The sequence below is a fragment of the Cygnus atratus genome, chromosome 7 (assembly GCF_013377495.2).
Source record: "Cygnus atratus isolate AKBS03 ecotype Queensland, Australia chromosome 7, CAtr_DNAZoo_HiC_assembly, whole genome shotgun sequence".
NCBI classification, from domain to species: domain Eukaryota; kingdom Metazoa; phylum Chordata; class Aves; order Anseriformes; family Anatidae; genus Cygnus; species Cygnus atratus.
Window position 1 is genome coordinate 21368990 of NC_066368.1, and position 27265 is coordinate 21396254.

Below are 27265 nucleotides of genomic sequence, written 5' to 3' on the forward strand. Positions count from 1 at the left end.
CTTGTTGGTATTGATAGGAAAAAGGGAAGAAAGCCACATTCTGTTTGTGCTTGCTTTGGAGCCTCACTGGAGAGAGAGGACAAAGATAACCTTGGCATCTGTTGTTATATTCTGAATCCCAGGAGGAATGAGGGCTCTCAGTGCTGGTTTAACACTTCTCTTGCTGGGAACTAGGTAAAAGGAACAAGCAGGCTCTGCCAACCGAGACAGTTTCTTCTGAACAGAGGGATAGTTGGATTTTCCTGCACTGGCTTCCACCATCACAGCCTACTCCTTTCTCTGCCTGGTAGACAGGGTGATATGGAGGATGACATACAGACTTATGTGTTCAGAGACCTTGCTCTGTTTCTAGCTTTGCTACCACTTCTGTGTGCAGCCTTGTACAAAACACTTCTCCCCCCTGTGGCATTGCCCCTTCATTTCGAACAAGGGCTGCCACGCATACCAGTTTCCACAGAGATGTTCCCTGTCTCTAATGCAGAAATTCAGAAAAGTTTGTATTCAGCTGAGTTGATTGCAGACCACATGTGCAAGAAATCCATGCTTCCTCAAAGGCAGTGTCTTGCTGTGCAGTTGTGACAGGGTGTGTGGGCGCATGTTTCTGCCTGGCATAATTAATCATTAAACCACTTCAACAAATGATTCTTCTCTGGCAGGCTGTGCAGGACCATTTGTATATATGAATATATATACACATGTACACACACAAAATACAAAGCCATCTTTGTTAGTTTAACACAGCTCGTTATTTTAACAGGTAATGTTGTATTCCCTGATAAGATATAGATAAAGCTTAGAATAAGGTTTTCCATATAAACGGTAATCGTTTATGAACCTGAAGTGCTTTCCATAAATGCATTATAATGGTTACTTCAGCTTGTTGTGAAGAATAGTTCTGACAACAGACCAGAATGTTTGCGAGCAAGTAACAATAAATAGCATTAAAAGAGCACAAAGAAAGCCCAAGTGCATTTCAGGATTTGGTTTGAGGAAATCTAAACATATTTTTCTTTAACTGATATGTTCTCATCTCCGTTCAAAATCCATAGGGAAATCCAGTCCTCAAGAATGACAAGATCTAAACTAGGGAACAACTACATTCACCAGTTAGAAGACTTCCCCCCCCCCTCTCTAAAGGTAGCAACATAATTTTTCTAGCTAGAAACTAAAGCTGGGCAATACATCAAGTGTGCCAGATCTCAGAAGTCAATAGTGAGGAAACTGCAAAACAATCAATAAGACTATGCAATGTCCATGACTACCTGTAAAAATAACTTCCTCAGATTGGCTGTGTTTCCTGTGATCTTCCTTTCCAAGATTTCATATTATTCCTACCTTAAAAGAACAGGAATAGTCTGTGTCTCAGGACAATTTCTTCCCTTCCACTCGAGGAAGAACTGGGAGGCCTCTTCTGCCCCTTCTTGCGCCATCCACCCTGGGAAAGAGAGTGAATAAATAAATAAATAAAAGAAGCTGAGCTGTGTTTTTTAGGGCAGATTTGAAAAGTGAAATTGCTGAAAGAACATAGGTTTAGAAACAGATTCAGTTGATGGCATGGACAAATTGATGAGCAAAAGTACAGGTGATGATAGATTTTATCCTTCATTCAGAACCATTTAAGGCTGTTTGCTTTGGATAAAATACCAATCCAGATTCTGCAGCCTAATTTTTCATTATAAATGCAAATTAAACTGAACAGATCTGGAAAAGATCTGTAATTTCCTTTAGGATTTCTGCATCTTTGCATTTCTTTACACCTGTTCTTAACCCAAATGTAAGAACAGAAACAACTCAAGAGATGTGCTGAATCTAGACGTCTTTGGAAATGAATAAGGCAAGAGAGCCCAGGCTTGTGATATTTTAGACCAAGGCCCATCCCCAGAGCCCCAACCTGTTGATTCTCACTCAGCAGCACTGACTGCCAGGCTTACTCCTCACTACTGCCACTTGAAAACTGAAGTCTTAAACGCAGTTTGGGAGAGTAGCAAAGTAGTCTCTGCTAGGAGTCAATTTGTTTTCTCACTGTATTTCTGTCAGCAATGAGGGAATCTTTCTCCATTCACAGCAAACCTAAAACATTTGCAGTGTGAAGGAATTGAGCATAGCAACATTATACAGACTGGAAAACCTGAAATAAAGCTAAGGTTAAGAAAAAATAGTGTTAGAAAAACAAAACAAAACAAAACAAAACAAAAACAGATTCCTTCATCACTCCTTAATCATGGAAATTTAAGCTTGTATATAATATTACATCTAAGTTCAGATCTATCTTGCGTAAAGAATCATAATAAATAATGGTAAACTTATCTCTCAGAATTTGAAGCAATAATAATAATCATCATCATAATCCTGCTTTCCATTAAAGGCTCTAAAGGCATTTTGGGGTCATCAGCAAGGTAATTTTCACAGCCCTGCCATTAGACAGACAGATTTTTATTTTTTTTTTCAAATTTCTTTTCCATCAAAGAATGAAGTAATATGGTGTGAGTGCTCCCTCTCACCTCCTTACAACTTAGGCTAAAAAGAGTCACTACCTGCAAAGCCTCACTCAAAAGCCCAGCTCAAAACATGCTCTGGGAGACTTGTTTCCAGCTGCAGAGCCCTTTTCCACTCCCAACCTCCCAAAATAGTCCTTTTCCTGCCTGGGCAGCCTCTTATCCTAATGAGTGGACATTTAGCATGAAACCTGTACAATGCCAAGGCCAGGGTGAAGGAGTAACTCCAGCTCCTTGTCCTTTGACAAACCTCCCTGGTACTGGGCTGCTAAAGCCTGCTGAGCCCCATCCCGTCATGGGGAGCCCGCTTCCAGCACCTGGTTCGGTGCCAGGCCTTTGTATCCTTCACAGCTGATTTAAGCGTAATGCCTTGTTGACTCATCCATTTTCTCTTTTAATTTCTAAATCTATCTGTTATATACATTCTACAAATCATCTCTTCCAAATAGTCACCATCCCTCTGAGGTAAATTAAGTGTTATCCACAAGCCTCAGGCATGGGCCTGCCACCTAGCAGCTGACTGACCAAGTAGCTTGAGCTGGGATTCCAGTACTGGAGTCCTAGGAGTGACCGGAGTACATGAGGTACACCTCACGCATACAGAGCCCACATCCTGCTCTGCTGCCCCTTTATAGGGCGGTTAATTCTGACTGAGGGGCAAAAAGGAAAACTGGGGGCAGCAATGTTTTAGGTTCTCACAGTCAAGCAAAACTCTGAGTCCTCACGTTTGTGTTCTGCTACACAGTTTATGTCTGTCTCCATCTCAGGCTTAAAACTGATGAGTGAGAAATACACTCTATATACAGAGAAAGAAGTACATTCGGTATACAGAATCCCTAATGCTCTGAAATATTTAGATAATTTCATGTCATTGTGCTAGCATTTGTTTGAAATAAACATATACAAATTATGGAGAATTACTTAAAGACATACCCTGAGTCACTGGGCTTTCACTGTCACTGGTTTACTGAATAAACCTCTCCACTCTGGGAGTGTCAGTGGTTTATACTGTACACACAAAGGATCAAAGAGCCTCATCTTTATGACATGCATCTTATAAGCATATAGAAATACTTCTGCTATTTAATTTGGGATACCCTTAATGACAAAGCTGGGAGTCACCTTTCCTCTGTAGCTTTCAAGCAGTTTCAGACAAAGCAAAGCTCATTATTTCTGAGACGCAGAAAATTAAACGACTGGCACACAGTCTAAAATCAAGCCAGGGATCTGGGACAGAAACCCTGCTGTTCTGAGTCCCAGTCTAAGGTCCTGTGCACAAATCCTTCTTCAGTGGACACTGCCTGCAAGGCATGATCCTTTCTGTTAACTCAAATTGAGACAGCTTTTGTATTCCAGAACAGAAATCTGTTCTTTCATACCTCTGAATTACCCTCAAAATTTCCATCATTATCTGCAAGCCATTAGTATAATCTCAGTTTTATTTCACAGTCCCAGCACTTCCATTAGTTACGAGCCTATCTGTATGAAAGCTTTTGTCTGAGAGCTGTTATCAAGACAAACCTTATCTATGATAAATTAAACTGTTTTTTTTTTTTTTTAAAGCAGTGGAAGGAGGGAAATATAGAGCTTCCACCTAAGGATTATGGATATGAAACCACACTGGGTTAAACAGTGACAGGTATTGTTACTACTGGAGTATTTCAGTGATGTGTTTGGATTATTGCCTTTGTGCTCAGACTGTTGCAAGACCATTCCTACCAAACAAGCATTCTCCTTATTCAGCTGGCCCCTTGCTTGACTGACCCTGATGGGACAGACAAAGGCAAACACACCAAGTACCTTTTAGCACACGTACTCCCGAAGTGACTGCAGGATAACAACATTGGGGACTGCTGGGCAAAGCCTGGGGGTGCTGATTTAGATGCTGGACTACAATGATGAATCTCAAGTGCAAAGGCAGTCTGATTGCCATTATTGCCCAGAAGCTTGGGGACAGATTTTTGTTCTCTGCATATTAACTAAGTGAATATATGCAAATGCAACAAACATTAAAACCATCAGTCATATAGCTTAACTTAATAAATATATGCAGATATGGCATCAGGACCACTCATGCCATACTGGCTGTGGCAACCATTTTAAGTACATAGCCACATGTCAGTTTATAGCACTGTGTCCAGAGAGCATACCATTGTTTTTTCTTTATTTCTTTTTATTTACGAGAGCTTTATTGTGATTGCTATAAGGACACAGTCACTAGCAATTTTGTTAGTCAGGCACAGCCACAATCTAAGGTATGGAAAAATATAAGCCTGTAAGATACATTCTTATGCGAAAACCTATGCAAGTATGTAGGTACATATGTATATTCTCATGCCCAAGGCACACAATACATTATGTAAAAATCATTATCCTTTGTGAACATTGTCTTCTGGTGATGCTTGAAGCTACACAGATTAAAGAAATTGCTCTGCCTTCCACTGAACATTTAATTTGCCTGAATGTTGGCTGTTATGATAAACAGATTGTAATAAATGTGGTCTTGGAAAATTTAATCCATTTCTCTGTTATTTCATTGCAGCTTAAGTCTGTAAAAGGTGCTCAGTGGCTAAGGACAATTAACTGCATATAATAGAGAAAGTCTATTACCAGCTTACTAATGCTTCAAAACAATATAAAGATACACATCCCTTCGTGAGTTGGGTACATCCATGGAGTCATGCTATGCCTTCACTGACCAGGTAAAAATGGTCTTTGTCTGGAGGACAAAAGTGCAATAGAGACTACTGCAGTAGAATCAGAAACAGTTCACACCGTATGTGGTTTGCAGAAAATATCAGATGTTAACATAATTTGAACGCACTTTTCATGTAAATAGAAGTTGCTAGACTAGATGGTAATTGTCTTCTGTCAATGACACAAACCCTGCTGCAGGTGTTAGGGGATTAAACTTCAAAGATTTTCAGAAAAAAAATGTGATGGAAAAAAGAACGCCTTGGAAAGAAGAATGGTGAACTGATGGCTACTCTAGAGATCATCTTTCAATCTCAAGGTACAACTCCTGCCACTGATGCCAGCATTTTTGATGGAGCAATATGTTGAACATGTTGAAACCTGATGCTAGCAACACACTTAATGACTATGCTATGAAATGTTTTCTGTCATACCTTTGAGTCGCAGCAGCAGGATTGTAGGCTGAGCTGTTTGTGCTGCCAAAAGTCTCAAGACTCAGACTAGAAGTAGAAAAGGAGAAGTCCAGAGGTTTTCCAAACCTCTGACAGAAAGCTAGCCATACTTTTATCAACAGTGAAGGAAAAAAAAAATCTGTAGAAAGCAAAGGTATAATTACTGCAAGTGACCAAGCTGTGGGGTCACCTGCAGTGACTCCACATGTTTTAAGGCCTGCCTTTCCTTCTACTAGCATGAGGAAGCAGACACCAGAGTGACACTGCATATGTCTGGCTGCACTGGAGCTCTCACGCATAGCTGGGGCAGAGAAGGCAGCCTGCACAACAGTGTCCATACAAACAGGCCAGGTACCTGAGGTGTAGAAAGGTCTTGGGATGCTCAGTCAAGACATGTTTTTTTCACCTGGACCAAGCAAGTCAAAGGCTATACCAGTGTGCCATGGCAAAACTGACTGCAGCACAGCTGCCTTTGCTTGAAGAAGGAAAAAGAACACATCAGAGACATGGAAGGCAGAACAGGAGTGAACTGTGCTTTCAGATCACTGTGTTGGGTTTGTCTTCAACACAATCAACAGATGATGCAATTCACCTCGTGAAAAAAAACTCGTGACTTTGCTGAACCCATCCCATCAGCCTCAATGAGGCCCCGAAGCAGGGCAGTGCTCTGGAACTGCTTGCACTGGGCAAAGCTGCTCTGGCGCAACACAGTACGTGAGCTACATGCTGAACAGGTGACTGGTGGGTTTATGCACATCATTCCTGCACCTGAGTTTCCTTCATCTCAGAATATGGTTGGATTGGGACCACACTGAGAAAGGCCCCTCCACAAGTAAGAGTTTGACAACACTGACTTGCAATGCCCCAGGGGCCCCGAGGGGGCATGCAAAGCAGGCACTGATGGTTGGGAAAGCCTTTATTGCTTCCTTATTCATTTTATGCTGCATGCTTCTGCAAATTCCTTTTTCTGTCTTTTCTAAATGTTTATAAGTCTGTGTATATTCATGAAACACAATGATATCTTCTTACACATGCACCAATCTGGGTTATTACTATTAGGAAAGAGAAAGAGAAGACAACATTTCAAAATAATAATTATATAGAGAATTGCATTGATGACATGCCACATGATACATTAATTCTAATATTTTTATATAAGCTTAATCCACTAAAATTCATTACTTTGGTTTCAGGAACACTTAGACTGGAATATAGACATACAAAAATAAAAAGTAAGTGGGATGTGGTAGCAGAATAAACAGTCAGTACTAGGAAAATACTAGGGCTCAGATTTCAGGCAAGCCACCACTGGCAACATAAAAAGGTTTAGCAAAAACTTCATATTTTAATGTCTTTACTAGCTGTCATCTTAAAATGGTCACAAACTTCAGGTTTCACCATGAAACACAGAACTCTTCATAATTTTTTGTTGCTGTTGCTATTTTTGTGATTAGACAGAGTAGTAGAGGGGCATATAAAACCCAGTGTCACTTTGAATCTTGCTAAAATCTTGACCTGTGACATTCATCAACAGTTAAGTTCTGCTACTTAAATATTTGCTGTATGAAAAAAATATATATATATATTTCTTTTATAGCTACATCACCACATTTTGGTTTTATTTTATTTTATTGTTGTTCTCTCTTTGTTGCAGCAGCAAGGCACATTACGAACCCAGAAGAACCATATGACTAAGCAACTCAGATGCTGGAACTAACTGAACATCTCAAAGCAGCTAAACATTACTTATACACAACCTGGAATGTGTAGATAGATTTACATCACCTACATGAAGCATACTTTATTCAAAGAACAAAAGACCAAATCCTGCCTTGTGAAACTCCTCTTAAACTGATAAGGTTCACTTCAAGCTGGCTACACATTAAAATAGATTCCTGGGAATATACTATCAGCAGAGATCTGACCTGATCTCCCTTTAAAATAGATCACTATGTAATCAGTTTATGTGCAAAACTAAGAGTCAGAGTTCCCCCTTTCCCTCTGACTGTAAAAAGCTGCTCTGTACCATATTATCAGTTCCTTTTGACTTCTCAGCCTCCGGAGGTTGTGCCTGTGTGTGGTCTGCTCACCCTGGGAAGTATGACCAGCAACTCACGTCTGTCTGCCACATTTGCCCAACAGCCATGCGTGGCCCAAAGTTCGTGCTGCAGAAAAATGCACACATGGCAATGATTAATGGGGACTGGGAAATAAATGAACTGCCCAAGTCACAGGAGAGCTTTGGAAGGGGCGCAGAATGGAGGAGAACAAAGCATCCCTCTCCAGTTTGATCATGTGTTCACACCAACTGTAAGAGTGAAGAAAGAGATAGCGTCTACTCCTAGAAGTAAGAGAAAACAGATTAGCTTATTATGACCAGGATTTATAATACAATAAAAATGAAGAATATCATATCTGGAAAGGTCATCATAAAAGCATCTGCTTCATGGCAGTTCTGAAACTGACAGCAGGGCTACTAGATTAGAGAGATTAAGGCAGTATTTGATAAAGAAATAAGGGGAGATTAGGAAAAATAGCATCCCTTATGCTAACCCACAGAGCTCTGTGATGTAATGTTTCAGAATGTATTTTTCATATAAAAATATCCACAAATTGTTCACAAGATACCTGTGCAAGGACACAGAGATGTGCACAGAAATACATGCCACATGAGGCTGGGGATCAGCAGTGTCCACATCTTGTTGAATGTAGTCTTCTTCCTCCTGCCACGTCCTTATGCCGTGTATCACCTAGTGTTATATTTATGTGTGTGTGTAGATGAGGAAAAGATGAGTTTTCACAGCTGCTAAGTTTGCTTGCTATGCCCAGCCCAGCCCAGCCCCACAAGGCAGCCATCCCACCCACATAAACATGGGAACTGGAAGGCAGCGCTCAGCCCTATTCCTTTTACTCCAAAGACCATTAAGTACTGCTGGCCAGTCTCTGGGCACCCTAAAAACAGAAGGAAGTATTCTTGAAATCTCTGTCCCTTCTTATGTCTGACCAGACCAAGTATGAAATACTGTGTATGATTTTCTTTTCCTGCCTGAAAATCTCTGTATATAATACAGGGATAAGTAATATATATATCACAGGCAAGCTTCTCCACACATCACAGCCGACAGCGCCTCACTGTCTCTGCTAGTGGCTGTGATAAGGATGATGAGGCCATCCAGTTTCAGAGTTTCCGTGCATTTCACCTGCCTTGTGCAGCTTTCTTCATGCTCAGTTGGGAGAGGTTTTGAGACATCTGGCCATGTGCATCACTTCAGGTGGGGAAGATGATAGGATATTATAATAAATAAATAATTAATTAATTAAAAAAAAAAACAACAGTCAAAGGAAATGGCAGAAGTTATGTCTGCTTTCTGTTTTTTTTTTCTACTAATATTTTCAGTTAGCTGTTTGTTTTTAGCTCCTTGTCTACTTTGACATATTCAAACAGTTGTGGTAGTCAATGGTATTTATATTTATCAGTTTTTGCAGTAAAGGGCAAAGGCTGTTCCTTTTCAATTTAGACATTATTCACTGTCTCTCAGCCAGGATGGATTGCAATCACTCCAGTGAAATACGCTTTAGTAAAAGACCACTCTGAAATTACAACTAATGGAGAACAGTGCTGCACAGGGTTGATATTTTCATTAGTTTGAGTGCTACCTCCTTCTCCGTGTGACAGCACTGCTTCCACGCCGACTGAAATGGCTCGAGAGGACAGTGCCTAGATATAAGCATGGGACAGGGCATCCTTAGAAAAGAGACTCCCCAGCCTGGAACCCAGCAGTGTCCCCTGACATTGGCAGGACAGTAGCTCCTGACGGGGCACAGGGTGAGTCTGGTCTGAATGGCAAGGGAGTGGGCTGAAGGACAGAGTTAAAAGTGGGATGTTCTGGGTAGCAGGGCAAAAAGGGCTTTCAAAAGCTGGATTGCAGTGGAAATAGTTGTATTTACCTACGGACTTGTATGAAGTGTGGAGCTCTGGAGAGGTAATTTAAAACAAAACTCAAACATTATTTTTGAGGAGATTATCCTATAAAGCATGAATTAGTATTACTTGACATCTCTCATCCAAGTACCACCTGTATTGCACTTATTAGTTAAATCCAAGGTACAATGCCATAGAAACTATTAAGCGGGACAGTGCATAGAACAGCTGTACACATTCCATAGTTGTTTATATACTCTCTGGTCACTGCTTGGGTAATAAAACACTCATACTGTACTCTCTGGTTCTGTGGCATGAGCAGAGCTCCTTTAGTGAATTATGACATTGTATTAATTCATTCCAGGTCTAGCTATTAGCCAGCACAGCAACAGCTCCATTTCCATGTTCTGAGGTTTGCACATATATTAAATCATTGTGGCAGCACGGGAATTTATGTGAGCAGTTCCTCATACACTTACAAATTCATACACCTATCAAAGTCTGTCTTGTTTTGCACCTCACTTCAGCCACCACCTGCAAAAAGCTTGCTGAAGTTTCAGGATCTGACATGTTCATCGGATTAAGTTATGCAGCAAGAGAGAGCCAGTGGCACCAAAGATTTGCAGGACCTCTTGGAGAAATGTTTAACATGGAAACTCTTATTGTTACCTTCTTGTTCCCCCTCTACATTCCCAAGCACATTCAGCACACTCATATACTGAAATCAGAGTTATAGTAATCTATACATTTTGACTGTTCCCACATTTTAAGGCATTCACCATGTCCCAGTTACAAATGGCATGATAGTTTCAGGCAAGCAGAGGTACACAGCATGTATTCAGCATATTCAGTTGATACACAGAGGAAAGAAATCCCTTCTGGCCCTAAGCTGTGCAGAACAAAAGGGACAGGACAGGATTTTCAGCAAAGTTCAAGGAGTTGGACACCCAAATCTCATTAAAAATGGCTAAGTGACTTCATCTTTTTTAAAAAAAATACTAGCTGCAATTATTCAAAGAACACATCAGTTAATATATTTGGATGTCATGATTCTGGTTTATAAAAATAGGAGCCTAAATTAAGCTCCTAAACCCATACTAAGGCATTGAGGTAAGCTTCTTGGTTTGCAAAAGTGCTGAATACCAGCCACTCCCACTGACTCACAGAGTGCACTCAGCACCTTGCTAGAAAATCAGGCTCAAATTAGAGCACTGAGATGAAACTATTAATCAGCAGAGTCGCAAACCAAAAACAGCTCATCAGGGGAAGCAAGGAATAGAGAAAAAAGGGGACTACAGGGAAGACTAAAGAGATTGCTTTGCAAAGGCAGCTTGAGTTTGTTCCAGGAGAATTTCCTTCAGAAGTTTGACATTATTAGCATATGTAACATGAAACAGTTCCACAAAAAGCAGTCCTTTGCTTGAGTCTGCTAGGACAACAATAACACCAGTTTCACATAATGCACCAGGCATCCCCAGAGACTTGCACTAAATCATGTTGACAAGAAAATCAAGACAGAAACCATGCAGGAGAGCTTTGAGAAATAAATCAAAAAGGCTAAGCTGATTCTGCACCATGGATCTGTGCATATATAAACCATCTTCCACCAAAATCATCTCAGACTGATGCTATGGCATATAAAAATGTAGAAGGCAGGACAACGGCAATGAAGAGATTACATGTCATACAGGGCTATGAAAAATAAATAATCCTCAGCTAGCAGCTCAGGAATTCTGTCCTGACTATGTCCATCTACTATTGCTTCAGCAGTGGCAGGATTGGGCCCCTGTTATTGAATATAGCATGTTTCTCTGAAATGTTTGAACTACCATGAGTTGATTTTATACCTGCTAGATAGAGGTTCTCCCATATTATTTATCTTCTGATGAATATAACAAGTTTTCTTTACATAGATTCAAGTGCTTCCCACTTACATACATTCCTAGATTGCCTTAATATAGTTCTATAAAAAGGTAAATGTTTGGCCTCTTTCCAGAGAGGCATGGCAGCCATAAAGCTCTTCTAACTTGTCCCTTGAGAATTCTCCAGGACAGAGGAAACACAGGACAAATCTACCAGAAGAATCTCTGACACACTGTGTCCTCTTCTCAGCCACCAGCGCTGGGGGCTTACACATGTCCCAAAAGTGTCAAAGCTCTGGTGAGCCCTGGGACACAACTGCACCCTGAGAGCTATGAAAGACAAGAAAATTCAGAACGGCTTCAAGGCTACACTAAATTAGATGGAGGCTTGTCTAGATTTAATGATAGTGAGTGTTATGTCACCACGGTCCTTCCAGTCTTTGGCTTGATCATTGATTCTGGCCTACATACTTCGGTAGATATGTCTTCCTCTGTAATTATATTTGATACAATCTTGTTTTGACAAATATGCACTCCAAACATATTATTATTTCTCAATATATTTTTCACAATGCTCTACTTGATCTATTTTGCACCTCTTATTCATTACTTTAGGCAGTTCCCACCCCAGACTCTTTGCACTCCATGTTCCCAAGACAAGAAAGAAATACGGTGACTAAGGGGAAAATGTGTACAAGAAGGTGGTGTGAATAACAAAGATGGGTGTGCTTCCATAAATCAGCAGTCACCATGGTCACAGATGGCCTCCAGCTTCAAGACTACCGGGTGACGGGTGACGGTGATTTGTAGGCAGTGCAGCAAAGAAAGGCCTTGAGGAGGCTTGTGAAGGACAGCTGGGGAGTGGCTGAAGTTCTGTGAAAGAGTCCCTCCCATTGTAAGAAAAGGTGCCTGAGCAGAAAAAAGAAGTCAAACAAGGAGATAAATATCAATGGTACAAAGCAGAGACACAAGAATTTGAGTGTAATTGCATTAAACAGTAGGTGAAATTTTAGCTATGAAAAAGAAATTGCTTCTCTGGCTTTGTTATATGTACCAAAACTGATATTTTTGTAGTAAAATGTGATTTTTATTTTGTTTTCAGATGTCTGGCTTATCCCATCTTAACAAGCATGTTGGTTGTTGTCTTTTTTCTTTTTCTTGGAGAAATAATGAACACCCATGTTCTGAAAATTGTAACAACTTCCACTGGAAGAGTAGTGAAAGCTGTGTATATTAATATATTGTTAAGAAACCAGGTGCATGAGAAATCAATCTGATACAATATAATTTAATACTTGGTACTTGGTACTTAACCAGATAGTATCTTTCACTAATACCACGTTTGGGTATGGGTAGTGCTTACCAAATCCCAGCTAGTAGTTATGTTACTACTAAAATCCTTTGGAGCAAGTTTTGTAGACAAAGATAATATCTCTTCCTAAAGTAACTGATACAACTGAGAAAAAACAGACAAGTTTCTGGTAATGTCTGCTTCCTAAGTCTTTGGCAGAAACACTCCATCATTCGCAGTGGATTTACCTTTCCTGACCCTCTGACTCAGACCTTTGACTATGCCATTCAACTCATTACCAATATAACTACAGAGAATAATAATGTCCTGGGTGAGACACAGACATGTTTAGACTACTTACTTTACTTCTGTAATATGTGTGTTCACTGAAAAGGTTTGTTCCAAAGGACCTACTGGCTAAGAAGCCAAAATCTGACGTTTCCAATAAGCACCGTTCTAGGACAAATTTCCAAGGCTGGATCCCAGCCCACTGAAGGCCTGCCAGACAGACACCATGCCTTTCATCTGCCTCTGGGAGTGATCAAGAGGAGGGAGCCCCATTCAAGTATCATTGGAATGTAGCAAACTGTCACCCAATTTCCCTCTGCATCAGTAGAGAAAGGAGGCAAAATCCTATTCACTGATTTCCTTAGATTTCTAGGCAGGTGGAGAGTAATTTCACACCATCCTTACTGCCATGTATTGAGGATAAGAATCCAAGCATAAAACACCACAGCTTTAGGAGCCACTCACTGGCTCATTTCAGTGTAACACTAACCTACAGAACCAGCTTATTCTTTGCAAGACAAAAATTCTGCTTCTGGGCATGTATCTGACTCCTGAAAGTGACGCTTTACAGCTTGAGCAGCGTGCTGCTCTTCAAAGAGAAACTTCAAACAAGCCAACTGTGCTTGAAATATATCCACGGTACACCGTTACCTTAAAAAAATAAAAATCAAAGAAGAGAAAGAGTGCCTCGGTAGAAGTGACTCTTCCAGTAGCAGGTATCTGACATTGCTAGTTAATGACCAGCTCTGACTTTAGCACTTGTAAGGAGGAAGATGAGTGGGAGGAAACCGGAGCTCCTTGGGGTTTGCCAACCCACACACTCCTCTCCCGCATTCAGGGCGCATTGTACGGAGAAGGAGGTTCCTGCTCCGTTTGGTGTGTCCGAACTCCTGCTGAGCTCATCACCGATCTGCACAAGGCTCACACACAAGCTGGAACCAGGCCAGAACTGGTAACGCAATCCATGTACCCATGGAGTAAATCTAAATTTTAACTGCTATGTCCCCTCCCTCAGCTATTTTGAGTTTGGGTCAGATGGGAGTTTGGACATGGCTAATACTTTTTCCAGTTGTAGATTACAAGGTGCTACAAAATCCAGGATTCATTTGAGGACAACTTTCTCTTCCTGGAACCAAAAAGCAGCTAAAGTCACGGCTCGCCAGATCTACAAAATCCTGATCTGAATCTTGCCTAAAGCTTCCACACCTCATATGCCACCTTCTTGCTCTACCCCCGAGAAAAGAGAAGAAACCAAAGGCATCTAAAACAACAAGAAGTCTTGGCAAATCAGTCCTGTTACTTTATGAAAAGGCCAGGACATAGTTGTGGAGGTTGTGTTTATCCAAAGTATTTTTGTTTTTTTTTCATGCCACAAAGTGATCAGAATTTTCGTAAGCTTGCTTTACTTGCATTTAAGAGAAGCTTTTGACATTTCTACTTGACAGAACTATCATGCTTTCGTGTGTCATATTACTTTCTTTTTTTTCTTTTTTTTTATTACTACTTGATACTCTGCTAAAAGAGAAACATTTATTAAGGGACTTTATTGGGACTGAAGTAAGGGAAGACTGAGGTTCTGTTGAGACCCTGTGTAGTCAGCACTTGTGTGGTCATCAGAACAACCAAAGACTCTTTGGAGCCTGGGGGAACGTACATTATTTGCTCCCTCCTGTTTCAGTGAGGGGAGATTTTGCAGGTCCTGGGAGCCTGAAAGTCCAAGTCCATCTATTTTCCCTGCCCCCTTTGCTAACTCACATGGTGTTCATGAACTTAAGTAATAACAACCTCAAGAATCCCAAGGGAAAAGCTCTAACAGTAAGTGCTCACTTTTTCCTCCCTGTAGTAGAAACAGCAATATAGTTGCCAAGTAACTGATAGCGTCTTAATTGCTTTTATATAAATGCCATGTTCCATCTGTTTTCTTTCCCCTTTCTTTTTTTTCTGATTTCCTTCTGTCCCAAAAGGTATGTCTGCTTTCCTCCACTGACTGGTTTCCTTATACCAGCTCTTTCACAGAGCTTCTCTCTGTAACAGCACTTCCTTTATTCTGACAGAAACTATTTTGTATCTACCTGCAGACTCTCCTAAAGGAAATACTCTTGCGCTCTGTTCTGTGTGATTGCCATTCCTGTAAAAATGAGATCTGTGCAATCTGGATGCATTCACATTTCTGACAACCATTTTCTACATTCTCTTCCTGTTGCGTCCAGGCATCCATGAAGTACTCGGCACAGAGGGGTTGCTTTTCTCTTTTCCTTTTTTTTTTTTTTAAACATCATCAGAGAGCTCTTTTTGCTTTAGAAGGAGAGGGTAATAGGTTCCACATGGTGCAGGGTCAAGCACACAAGGTGCGAGTGATCTATCACACGTAGGCTTCTCTTTGTGTTCTGTTATCAGATCTTTCTCTTTCAGAAGTTGTCAGTGCTGTAGATCCCTGTTATCCAAATACAAACACAGGGGTACTTAGCTCTGCACCTCAAAACTCAAGGTCACTGCAGTGTTCCAAATATCTCCACATAATCATGAAATCCCAGGTAATCTAAGATTCTATTAATTATTCTTGACAAACGAGGGAGCCCTTGAAGAGACAGATGAAACTTGTCCAAGGCCAGTCAGCAAGCATCAGTGCTACAACAAGTATTTCCTGACCTCTGATCCCAAACCTCAAACCGTGCAGGCTCTGGTGAGCCTGAGCTAGAGCTCAGCAAACACAGGCAAAGCATAAACTGTAACCACATGTGCTCGTAGTTTTATTTTGCAAAAATCATTGCACATAGCGGGCTCTTTTTCTACGACTGTGTACTGGGATAATTTGATGGCTGTGGTTTCCAAAAATCAGTGTTGGTGAGTGAGTTGTTGTAACACTCACAGCCTTCTCCAAAGTATTAAAATGAGAAATGTTTATTTAAAACTGACACTCTGAATGCACAAATCAAGTATCTTGGTGTCATAACTGTCAAATAAATTAAATGTGGTGAGGTAGAAACATGTCCCGTAGCATTATTTACATGACATTAGGAATGCACTAGCATGGAAATTAAAAACAGAGCTGTGCTGGGGAAGGAGAAGTAATAAAAGAAAAAGAAGAGCAGCAAATGCAAGCAGTAACGATTAAATGACTGCTGATTGCAGGTGCCCAGTTTGAATTTTCTTGGACTTGTATGCCTTTCCTCACAAATGTTGAGTGTCTGCAGTGTGCAGAATTTTTGAAAATAGTTAAATTATATGTATTCTATTTTTAAAATACCAGGGATGAGGATTTGTCCAAATGTTAGCTTTCTCCCCCTGCCCCTCTCTTCCACCCCAACATCAGTGAAGTCATCTTCAGCATTTTTTCTCAATTTATTTAGTGTCCCTGACAAAGGCGGATGACTTAGCTGGATCTCAACTACATTTTGGCCTGCCTGGTTTTGTAACTAGAGAGATTTAAAGCAAACCAAGGATGGGTTCAGCACAAGTAACATGGAACACGGAAATGAAACTGATCTGCCACCGCCTTTTGGATGACAACAGAAAAGGCCCTTCCCTGACTCAACTTCCCCCTCTGCATCATGCTGGTAAGATTTACCCCTCCTTTGTAATGCTGGGGCAGACACTTCTTTCTTCCTTCCCCTCACCCTTCTGTGAATTGAGGCAGATCTCATGCACTGTTCTGCTCACAGATTCTTCTGTTTCAAGGTAGGTGCTAAAATGTTCTTCAGGAAATAATTTCTGTTCAGTAGCAACTCTGCTGAAGGCAGCAATAAGAGCCCTAGCTGGTGGTGCCAGAGTGCAGGGTCGCCCTGTCACAGCCTTCAGGTCACATCACACAAAGCTGCAGCTTAAGGGGAATATTGAAGCTTCCCCAGAAATGCCATTTGATAAGAAAGCCGAGCACATGTCTCATAGTACCATCTCTCAGCCAGTGCTGAGAAGCTAGAAAGCTCCAGCGCTAGCCTATTTTCATCATCTCAGGTTTAAAATTAATTTTGAAGTCAAATATCAAAGGCAAAATCCCCCAGCCTATTGCCACACATGCCTATCTCCTAGATGCACACCTTGTTTTCACTCAGGTAATTCCTATATAAAGACTACAAGTCTTTCAAATAAAACGGGAATGGGAAAGATAAATATCTAAAATAAAATCTTGTTTCAGGGGAAGAGGTTTGTTACACACATGCTTTTGTATTCCAAACACCACCTAAAGACCAGACTTTACAGATTAAAAACTGTGTTAGCTGTCATATCTCAAACATGCCTTCTCATGGCAAGAACGAGCCTCCTAAAATAATTGCCACGAAGAGCAGACCGAGCACAAATCTCTTTGCTTTGTGGTGAGCCATACTTAGTACAGCACCTAGGCAAGAAACCTTGTTCTCCAACTGCTGGTTATGGAGAGGAAAAAAAAAAAAAAGCATTTTGCAAGCTTGCGTTTGTTAAAATTTTCTGTGAATTTCACAAGCTGAATGAGAGCAGCAGTATTTGAACTGGCATGATATTTCAGAAACTTGACTCACATGTCAGTGCATCGCTGAAGTGATGCTGGTTCTGCAGCATCAGCTGTGGAGGGAGATGAAGGTTAGAATGCATCAAACTGGTCAGTACTGGTCTATCAAAGCCAGGGTTTCCCCCTTGTGAATGTGTCTTGCACCTACGCAAGGGGCTACTAGGTGACTGCTTAGCATGAGTTAGTGCTCCAGCTAACACAGATGCCACAGGCAGCACATTTCTCTTAGTCAGAAACTTCGTAGCCCAGTCTTCCAGAGAAAAGGAACCAAATCCTCAGAGTGTAAGTCAGCTCCAGCCCATGTAAAGCTGTGCTATTTATAGAGCCTCTGGGTATCTATCCCCACATAAGCTCTGACTGTCGTTACTGCTGAGTCGCATAGATGGCATGAAGTTTCCCACTGCACCTTCTATAATTTTGCCAATGAGCATATCCAATCTCAGCTTAAAATCATCCGAGGCTTTCAACACAGAAAATCACCGCAGGGTGAGATGTCTGACACCTCTTTATCAATGCTAGCAAAGTTTCTTTTATGGGAGTTCCAGAAACCAAACCTCTTCCTCTTGCAGAATGTCCCAGGAGGCTGCAGAGAATGGCTTTCCCCAGCAGAGATGACCCTGGGTCTGCTGAACAGTGATAAGAGTTCAAACCACCGGCAATCTTTCCTGTGTTGCCCTAAGCAACACTGCTATCAAAATAAGGCTAGATACCATGATGATAAGAACACCTGGAGTCCTAGTTAGGCTATTTAAAAAGAAGAACACGGCTTTCTATTTTGCTAGCACAGATACAGCCCAAATAAAACCTTCAGCACTAATCCCTGCCTTTCTTTCGAGCAGGTTGTGCTGGGAGCTTGGCCATGCTGTTCCTATGCGCTTCTGTGGCTGTATCAGCCAAACATCCCCTCTCTGTGTTTAAGCTGACTGGTTTGGGTAATGGGGCAGTCAATGATCTGTAGCAATCCCGCCTGCTCCCTCGCCCCCCCCAGTACTGAAGGATCTCAGAGATAAACTAGGAGGAGAGGTGACTCACTGTGGTCCTCCCACCACCATGTACCTTAGCTTATTGTTGTCACAGACTTGCAGTCTGGCTTTAGGTAAGTCCCTTTGCCCCATGCTCATTTCCCTTGCAGTTCATAGGACAAAAGGTGGGATGACACTTACTGTCCTGCAGACCTTCACGCTGGGCCGGGCCTAGCACAACATCTCTCAGATGAAGCTACCAGGAACACTGTGCAAGGCCAGCACAGATCCAAGTAACTCCTAGCGCAGCCTCCAGGACTCCATCCACCATGGACTTTCCATAGCTACGTGTGCTGTCACAGCAAAAGTCTGTTTGGAAGCCTCTCATCTAGCATGTGTTGATCAGCTTTACAAAGTGCTTCATATCAGAAGCTTACAGGAATTAAATACTAGCAAATGTGTGGACATCATATTGCTGTTTACTACCACAGTAATTACGTGGCTTGCACTGTGATTTTACTGCTATTTTCCAGGCAAACTATCAGGGAACATGAAGGAATTTTCTATGCTTAAGTAAATATTCTGTTCATGGAACAAGATGACCTCCAGCAGGGAAGGCAACTACTGCAATTCTGGCTGGGACAGATGCCACAGTGTTTTATTTTATTAAAAGGAACAGAAATTTGTTGATAAAATTCTTATCCACATGACCTGTTATTCAAGGACTCAGTAAAATGTTAGGTGTTCAAAACCCACAGTAAAATTACAGCACTTAGAACACACCATTTCGGTTGTTCTGACCAGTCTTCTAGAATCTGTGGATTTGTTCAAAAGTTTTGCACTATGGATAAACCTTCTATTTTCATTATAGTTACACTTATCCTAAAATCAAGCCACTGCTAAGCATTTCTAATCCCAAAGATCTGTACCCAAAGAGCAAGGATGACGGGGTACTGCCGGGGGCTTCTCACATCTAATAAGCCAGCATGGCCTCTCGAAGAAACAGCAACTGCTTCTGCATTTCATTTCTGCCCGTAATCTCTCTAATGCTTTGTGAAACAGACCTAGTCAATACAATTTATTTTTAATAAAGAAGAGATCACCGGGACTGATGGAAGGAGAGACCAAGGTGAAATACCCATGTAGTAGGCATGGTTAGCTACCTACATCACCATTAGGAATAAGATATCCACATAAGATATGAGAAAGCAAAGGCACTACATTAAGCTATGGAAAGAGACTTTACAGTTAGAAATACAGTTTGAGAAAGAGGATATAATTTCATATAGTGCTCTACCCAGAAGGACGAATCCTTTTTGGGGACAGTAGAGCATTACTGTCAGAGATGGTACTACTTACAAGGCCCTGAAACCTCATGGTTACAGATTAACTGTGCTAGTTATAGACAACTGCAAGCCACATATGTAGTGCCTAATGGGATGCACAGGACTATACACTGAAATCCATGAAAGGCAAACATCAAAAAAGGTATTCTGACACCACTTCTCGGAAATCAGCTGTTCTGCACCAAGGGTTATCTGTGAAAGACCCAATTCTGAAGCTGTTACAGCTGCCTTATGTCTGACACTAAGCAGGCTTAAATGCTAGTGAATCCACTCAGCGGGGGATTTCTCCTGTGGGAGGGAATCCTTCTGCAGCATGGGACAATTGCAGCTGTTCCTTCCTCGGCTCCTCCTGTCAGAAATGCAGCTGGGAAAGTTAGCAAAGCCTGGACAGCAACAATTCCTCTGTTCTCAGCAACAGTCCAGATAACTTTTAGAGCAAGGTACAAAGGGACAAATTTTTGCTGGGACAATTTTAGCACATAGTTTGCCACAGAACAGTGAAACCACTTTTTTCATTGTGACCCTAGCCTTCTCTTCTGCCCTATTCCCATCTGCATTCAGCACTTAATTACATTTGAGAAAACAGCCCTGTAGCATACAGGTCTTTCAGAGAGCTGGTGTCCAATTAATTCAGAACCTCGCTAGATAACATCTGCTCACAGGTTCACAGTGGCTGGCACAGAGCTCAACTACCATTTCAAATGCATACACCAACATCTGCTACAGACGGGAAGAAGAACTTGATTAGAACTCATATTATTATTTTTTTCTAAAATTGAAAGGTCCATTTCAAACACTGTAGATAAGTATTTGTAGATATGCCTATACAAAGAGGAGCCCTGTTAGCTTACGCTGCGTAACTGTCACTCCAAACAAAAAGGGTTACCCTATATCTATTGATTAGTCTAAGTGATAGGCAGGGGATTTTGGTAATGTTTTCAAAGATGCTTTTACAGCACTAGGGAACGCACTGCAGCCTTCTGTACTCCTTATCTTCTGCCCATCACTCCAATGTAAATATTCATCACCCTCCCTCAACTGAGGCAGGTTGTAAAGTTTTGCTCGACTTGAGTTTACTTCATTCTCTTGACTTGGATCCAATTTCTGGGAAAGTCTTGGAGTAGTCAGACACCAATTCAAGAAGGGCACTTGAGAACATCCTTAAGTCTCATTAAAGTCAATAGACCTAAGCATCTGGGCTGTTACATCCTTGCTTATCAGCATTCATTCGAGGAACTATATAAGCAAGGCATTTAGGGACACCAGACTTTCTGTTATAGCCTAAAGTTGTGCTCCTTGAGCACACAACTAGGAGTCTAGCAAAATTATAGTTCTCAGACAGCTAAATTCGATTATTCTGAACTCCATTTCTTTGCAAATTAGGGTTGCTGGTATCCATCAGTCTAGTTTAGACAGCTCTCAAGTAGTAATTTTCTCTCTACCTTCCTCTCACACATTTCTGCACTACAGAAAAAGCCATGTGTAGGAGATTCTGCCAAGAGTGCAAGCAAAACACTAAACAGGACAAGATACATAAGAACAAGAAAATTCAAGCATTTTATTTAAAAAAAGAAAAGAAAAAAAAAAGAAGTGTTTTCAGCTAAGGTATCAATCAGCCCTTCTTTGACTTAATCAGCCTTTCCCTGGCTACAGCAGTCACACTCCAACAGATCTAAGGCAACACATGGGGAAGAGAGACCAAATCCACTTGTAAGGGAATTCCAATAGTCTGTGATATCATTCTAGGTGTGAATTAGCCTAAGTAGTTTATCCTCTAGTCATTTTCAAACTCCTGTGCCAACCCATACTTTTCCAAAGGCAAAAAACTGCCTGCCAAATCTTATCTTGTAGTTAAGCACAGTGCTACATCTTGAAAACCCATTTTGGGAGAAGGGCTGGGCCTGGAGATGATAAACAGGATAGGAGAGTTCAATGCTATGTGACCGCTCCTCAGTTCCTTCCAAAAATAAACTGCTATACCCCTTAAAACAAACCTTGACCATGCAAGATATTAAAGCCCTTAGCTCAAGCACTCTTTGTACACGACAGGAGGAGATGTTATCAGGAGCAGGCCAGCCAACAGAAACAACTGCTAAAGCAAAATCCTATTGTGACCAGTGCATTGTTTCTGAACACCCAGCAAGAACCAGTGGGTGTCCCTCACTGGAACGGAACGACCCTGTGTAACAGCAAGAAGCTTTGCAAATATCATTAACTACCATTCAAAACAACAAGACACTGAAAAAACACAATGTGAGGGCTCACATATGCTTTGTCACTTCTCTGCCATTCCCCCTGCCTACGCACAGCCGCCATCCCAAACAATAAAAGGGAAGGAGGCTGCTGTGCAGTGAGTGGAAGGGGACACGGTAAGGCAGGACCTCCTGAAGCCAGGCTCAGAGAGAACTGCAAGCTGCTGCAAAGTGCGCAGCAGGAACCTGCCGTCTGACTGAAGTTCTGGCTACGCTACCGTACCAGGGAGCAAGGGCACCCAAGGACATTTACCACGCCTTGCACAGATGATCTGCGGTTGGAATAACACTGCCTCCTTATGCAGCTGAGCACAGACTTTGGCCCATGCAGGTGGGTTAATGCCCTGTGGAAAGCCATCCAGGCCTTTTGGAGATGAGTAACTGTTTCCTCACCAGAGGAGGAAGGGGTACTGGAGACTCACAAGAGTCAGATTTGGTGAATGGTCTTGGGCACACCATCCACACAAGAGCCTTTATTCAAAGCGTATGAAAAAGTCAGACAGAGGACAAGCAGGAATTATGTTGTTATAGGTCATACAGCCAGAACAAGAAGAGGTATAAAACAAGAAAAGTAGCTAGTAGGAGAATGTAAGAAGATACGAGACAGAGCGGTCCCACCCAATGATGTGCTGCCAGTATTTTAAAATAACAGCTCCCAGCAGCATCTCCCCATCATGTGACAGATCCCACACAGCAGGAGTGGCCGTGCTGCAGGGAAAAGTGCTGGGTGGGTCAAGGAATCTGTTTGCTCTTCTCTTGTTTCTCCCCATTTAAGCAGCGTTTTCATAAACACAACCAAGGAGGGAGGTGGCTCCACTTGGCAGACAGGTTCCTCCTGAGTAAATAGGCTGCAAGTGTTTATTCTCCGTTCTTGAAAGCTGGAGTGAGCACACTCAATAGCTGTGCACAGTGCTCAGCAGGCATAACCGAAAGCAGCGCTGAAGGCTTTGTGAAGGGAATGAGATTGATCTTTCCCTCAATATTCCTCCTTTCCCTTCCCCAAATACCTGCTCTTCAAGTATAAGGCGATGCATTTTAAAAGCAATGTAGTTTTACTCCCCAAAATTGCTTGCATCAACCTCAAAAAGAGATCACTGAGTAATAACCAGAAAACTCAATGTGACCTCTTCCACCAGTGCTGGTTCTTGAAATTTCAGTGACTATCCTCCCGATGCACAGTCGTCCTAAACCTCACAGACTGACACATTTACAGCATGGGATAAGAAGGCCTGAGACTGTTTTCCCACAAGCCCCCCTCCTGTTAGGCTCTCTTTTCTCTCCTGAGCACTTTTTAGGTCCTCAAAACAGAAGAGATGTAAAAAACACTGCAGTGCAGCACAGCTCACCCCCCGCTCACTCGGAGATGCAGTGTGGGAGGAACTTGCTCTTAAATCACCCATTTCAGTCCTTTTCCCCCACACGCATACAGATGACGCTTAATTATAAATGACATATTTCTGCTGCAAAGATTGCTTCATGTATTTCAGCCACCAAATGCTAAAAAATCCAAATTTTTAGTCCCAAACCAGGTTCCCAAAAATCTAAGCTTGCCAGCTCATTTTATGCTGCGTAAGAGGGAGACAAATGAATCTACCTTACATACTTCTGTCTTTTCACACTTAATAGGCACGTGTTGGATCGTCCTCCAGGGAAGGGTCCTATCAAGGCTGAGACACTGAGGTATTGCAAAGCAGCTTACATGGAGGCTGCTTATTATTTATGCGCTATATGATTAGCTAGAATCAGTCCCTAGGGTTCAGCTTGCAGATACTAGTTTGCCATAGACAGAAATAGTAAGTGATCTAAGCAAGTATTTTGCTATTTAATATATAGTCTAATTAAGAGATCATTAAATATTCAGGAAGTAACATAAGGTCCATGGCCCTGTAAGAGATTTCTTGTAACACGAGAAAATCACTTCTGTATAGGTTTAGAGTGATTAACGAGAGGAAACCAGCATTAGAAAAATAAATAAATAAGCACCAGAAACATGCAGGAATGTTGGCAAAGAAATAAAGAGGCCCACCAGCAAATAAAAGCAGCACTGTGACCTGGGCTGAAAATAGTTCCCCAAGTAAATTTATCATCTTTGGTACATTTAGTAAATCTATGTGCATGGTGTTTGGGAAATGGCACAGAGCACTGAAGATGCTGAAAGTACTGGTAAGGGAAGGTCTGTGTCACCACTAGTCATTTAAAAGGGTCAGGTTCTTCACCCCAGAGTGAAACAAAGGTAATCTTGTTTCACAGAAAGCAAGACAAAAAAAGGATTTGTGCTCTCTGCAGGACTGCTGTTCAAGGCAAGGAAAACATAATGACAGCAGGCAAAGTCCTTACTCCTGGTAGCTTAAACATAATCTGCACTAATAGGCTGAACTTGTCCAAAGGGTCTGAGTGAGGATCAGAGCCAGAATCCACAGCATGAGAAAGCTAAAAGTCAGCTTCAGCATCTTTCCCACAGCATCCAACCTGATCTCACCAGATCTGGGGAAAGGACCCCCCTCCATCATGTACTGCACCCTCTCCATAATGTGTCCAAGACACAACCACAGAGCAACCTGAGCTGCCTTGCACAGCCAGCTTCCCCAGTGCCCCAGCTCACGTCAGTCACGGCATTCCTCATTTGATGGTTCTGAGCCCTCTGCTCTGTGTTTTGGATACAAACCATTATTGGTAGCTGGAGGCCAAGGCTCCCAGAGCGCATGTAAGTCGCACAAAAACACAGGCAGGCTCCAAAAGGTGCATTAAGCTCCTACTCTTCAAACTACAGAACATCTGTCTCTGGAGGCAGCAGGCTAGTAGCTGGGGATAAACCACAAAGCTGAACGAGAATATTAATGTGTGGTTTCCCATGGCTAGCATCAACTTAGGCAAAGAAAAATTGCCAGAGCCAAGCCATAACTGTGATGATTTGGCCTGTCAGGGACCACCTGCTGGCACTCCCAAACCTGATAACAATGATGCTTTCCACAGGGCCTGTGCTCTGCCACTGTGATTCAAGAACAGCGCTCACTCCCTGCTCAGGAGGAGGAGGAGGCCACTAACTATTTGAGGACTAGAGGGAAAGCATGATATAAAGATGTCAAGCTACATAAAGCTCACTCCATTCTAGGCACATTTTGCAGCCATTCATTTATTCACAGCATTAAGAGCTTGCATACCATTTCTAGTTTAAAATTGCTGACTTGTGCTTACCACCACTATCTGTCTGTGCTTTAGTCTGAGTTATCTAGATTGCATTGCCATGGTGAGATATTTCACTCTGCCAACTTCAGCTAAAACCATGAACTCCAAGCATATTTTATTTTTTAAATTGCACCAGATTTGTACTAACTGTAGAAATTCTCAGTTTTACTGAGAAAACTATATTCAGTTCATTGAATTTCTGAATGGCAGTTACTAGGATCTCAAACAGATAGCTGAAGAACTACCTTTTTTATTATTATTATTTTTAAAATAAGGAGGTAACTTCAGCTGCATGAGCTAGACAGAAACTAAAATCTGTCTTATTTCAGAGGTTCCACCTTGAGAATTCCCCTGCAGGATATGGCCTGGCTACAAACAGGACCAATTCAGAGCCTGATAACAACAATGGATTAGAAAACATTACTGACTGAAAATCCCATGCACAGAATAGTGTTATAGTCACGTAGGTTTGTTTGCTTGTTTTAAACCAAGTTACCTCATCTAGTCATCATCTGCCTTTCAAAATTCCTCAAGCTTTTCAATCCTCAACTGTTTCTTCATCACACCAAAAAGAGTTTTTCAATTACTTTGTACTTTTTTTTTTTTTTTAAATAAAATTTAGCTCTGGTCAGCTTAGAAATTTTTTCTGAAGTGGAGCTTAACACAATTTCACATGAGCTTCCAGGTCTTATGAACTCACCAAGGGCAAAATGTTTAATATAATTTACTTCTTGAGAGACAATCCTGTGGTACATGGTGATTATCATGGCTTATCAGATAAAAGCAACCTGATAATCTAAGGTGCTTTATATTTAGGATTTTATTCAAGTCGCTTTTTAAACGTTTCAAATGCTCAGAAACACATTTAGCAGGAAAAGGAATTGCCACTTGCAAAATTACAGATGACAAGAAAAAAATTTAATCTACTACATCGTGCAATTACTACAAGACAGCAGTTGAAGATTCATGTCAGTAGCAGTGACTGAACATCTTTTGCAAATAAAAGATAACATCAAAAATGGCCAATATTTTACCCTTATTACAGATAATGATACAGTGACTGCTACTGCTGAGCCGATCTGAGCAGCATATCGTAGATAATAAGGCCAATCTCCATGTTACCAGAATCTCAGTGTTACCTCACTTTAGAAGTAAAGGAATGAGTAAGCATATTAATGTAGTCATGTATTTTTAAAACACACACTTTAAGTGTTCCCTGAGTCTAGCACTCCTCAAGGCAGTAATCCCTGCAGGGACTACTCTGACAGTTACTCCGTGCATGGATGTTACTAGGCAACATTCACATCATCTTAAGCAATTGGCCATGCTTGTGTAAGACCAAGCAAGGAAGGGTGACGCTGCACAACTGTGGGCAGAGCTGGAGCCAGACACTTTGAATACAGTGGAGCAGCCCAGCAATGTAACCGTAAAGAGCTGTGTGGCTGCCAGTTTGTGTATATTAGGTTGTACTACAGGAAGCATACAATTCTTTCAGTCTCTAACATGTTTAATCTGGCAAAATTTAAACTTACGTGCACAAAGAAGGTGACTGAACTTCACTGGCCTTGTATCTTGTGAATTTTTCTTTTCTGCACTGCGTACAACATGTCCCTCTTTTTAGGCTTCTTTTTCATAGCTGCAAAGAAGAGCAAGCAAATGAGATTCTGGGAAACTCAATGAAGGAGGTAAATATTTTTCCCAGAGCTTTTGCATCACTCTTGGGCACAGATATCTTATGACCAAATAAAGTAAGAGGTCTGTTCTCGTTAAGATTTGGTTTTGGAGAATATAAGAGCAATTTTTACAGTCGGGAAGCAACCTGATGACAAAGTAGCAGTAAGCTTGTAATGCTACTGTTAGAGGCACTTTATGTGAAAAGCATGGACAGCACAAAAAGGTTTTATAGCAAATTGTAAGTGCAGGGGATTTGGTGACCTCAGCAGGCCCACATCCCCTTATATTTGCAACACTTGTCCCAACCAGATGTTCCAGGCCTGTATCTAGCTATAGCATTTGCAGCATTTTCTTA

General features: G+C 41.5%; 1 long non-coding RNA gene across 3 annotated transcripts in view; it reads right to left on the minus strand.

Moving 5' to 3' along the window:
* Nucleotides 1–1303: 1303 nt before the first annotated feature.
* Nucleotides 1304–27265, minus strand: part of LOC118255499 (uncharacterized) — a 51455-nt gene continuing 25493 nt past the window's right edge. For 2 of the 3 annotated variants that reach the window (XR_004780975.1, XR_007708537.1), the window contains 2 exons: nt 26769–26872; nt 11444–12334 (listed from right to left, as the gene is read on the minus strand). This is a non-coding gene — a long non-coding RNA (uncharacterized LOC118255499). Of the gene's footprint in view, nt 1436–11443; nt 12335–26768; nt 26873–27265 lie in introns of those variants that run through there. The other variant, XR_007708538.1, reaches the window with a different exon arrangement.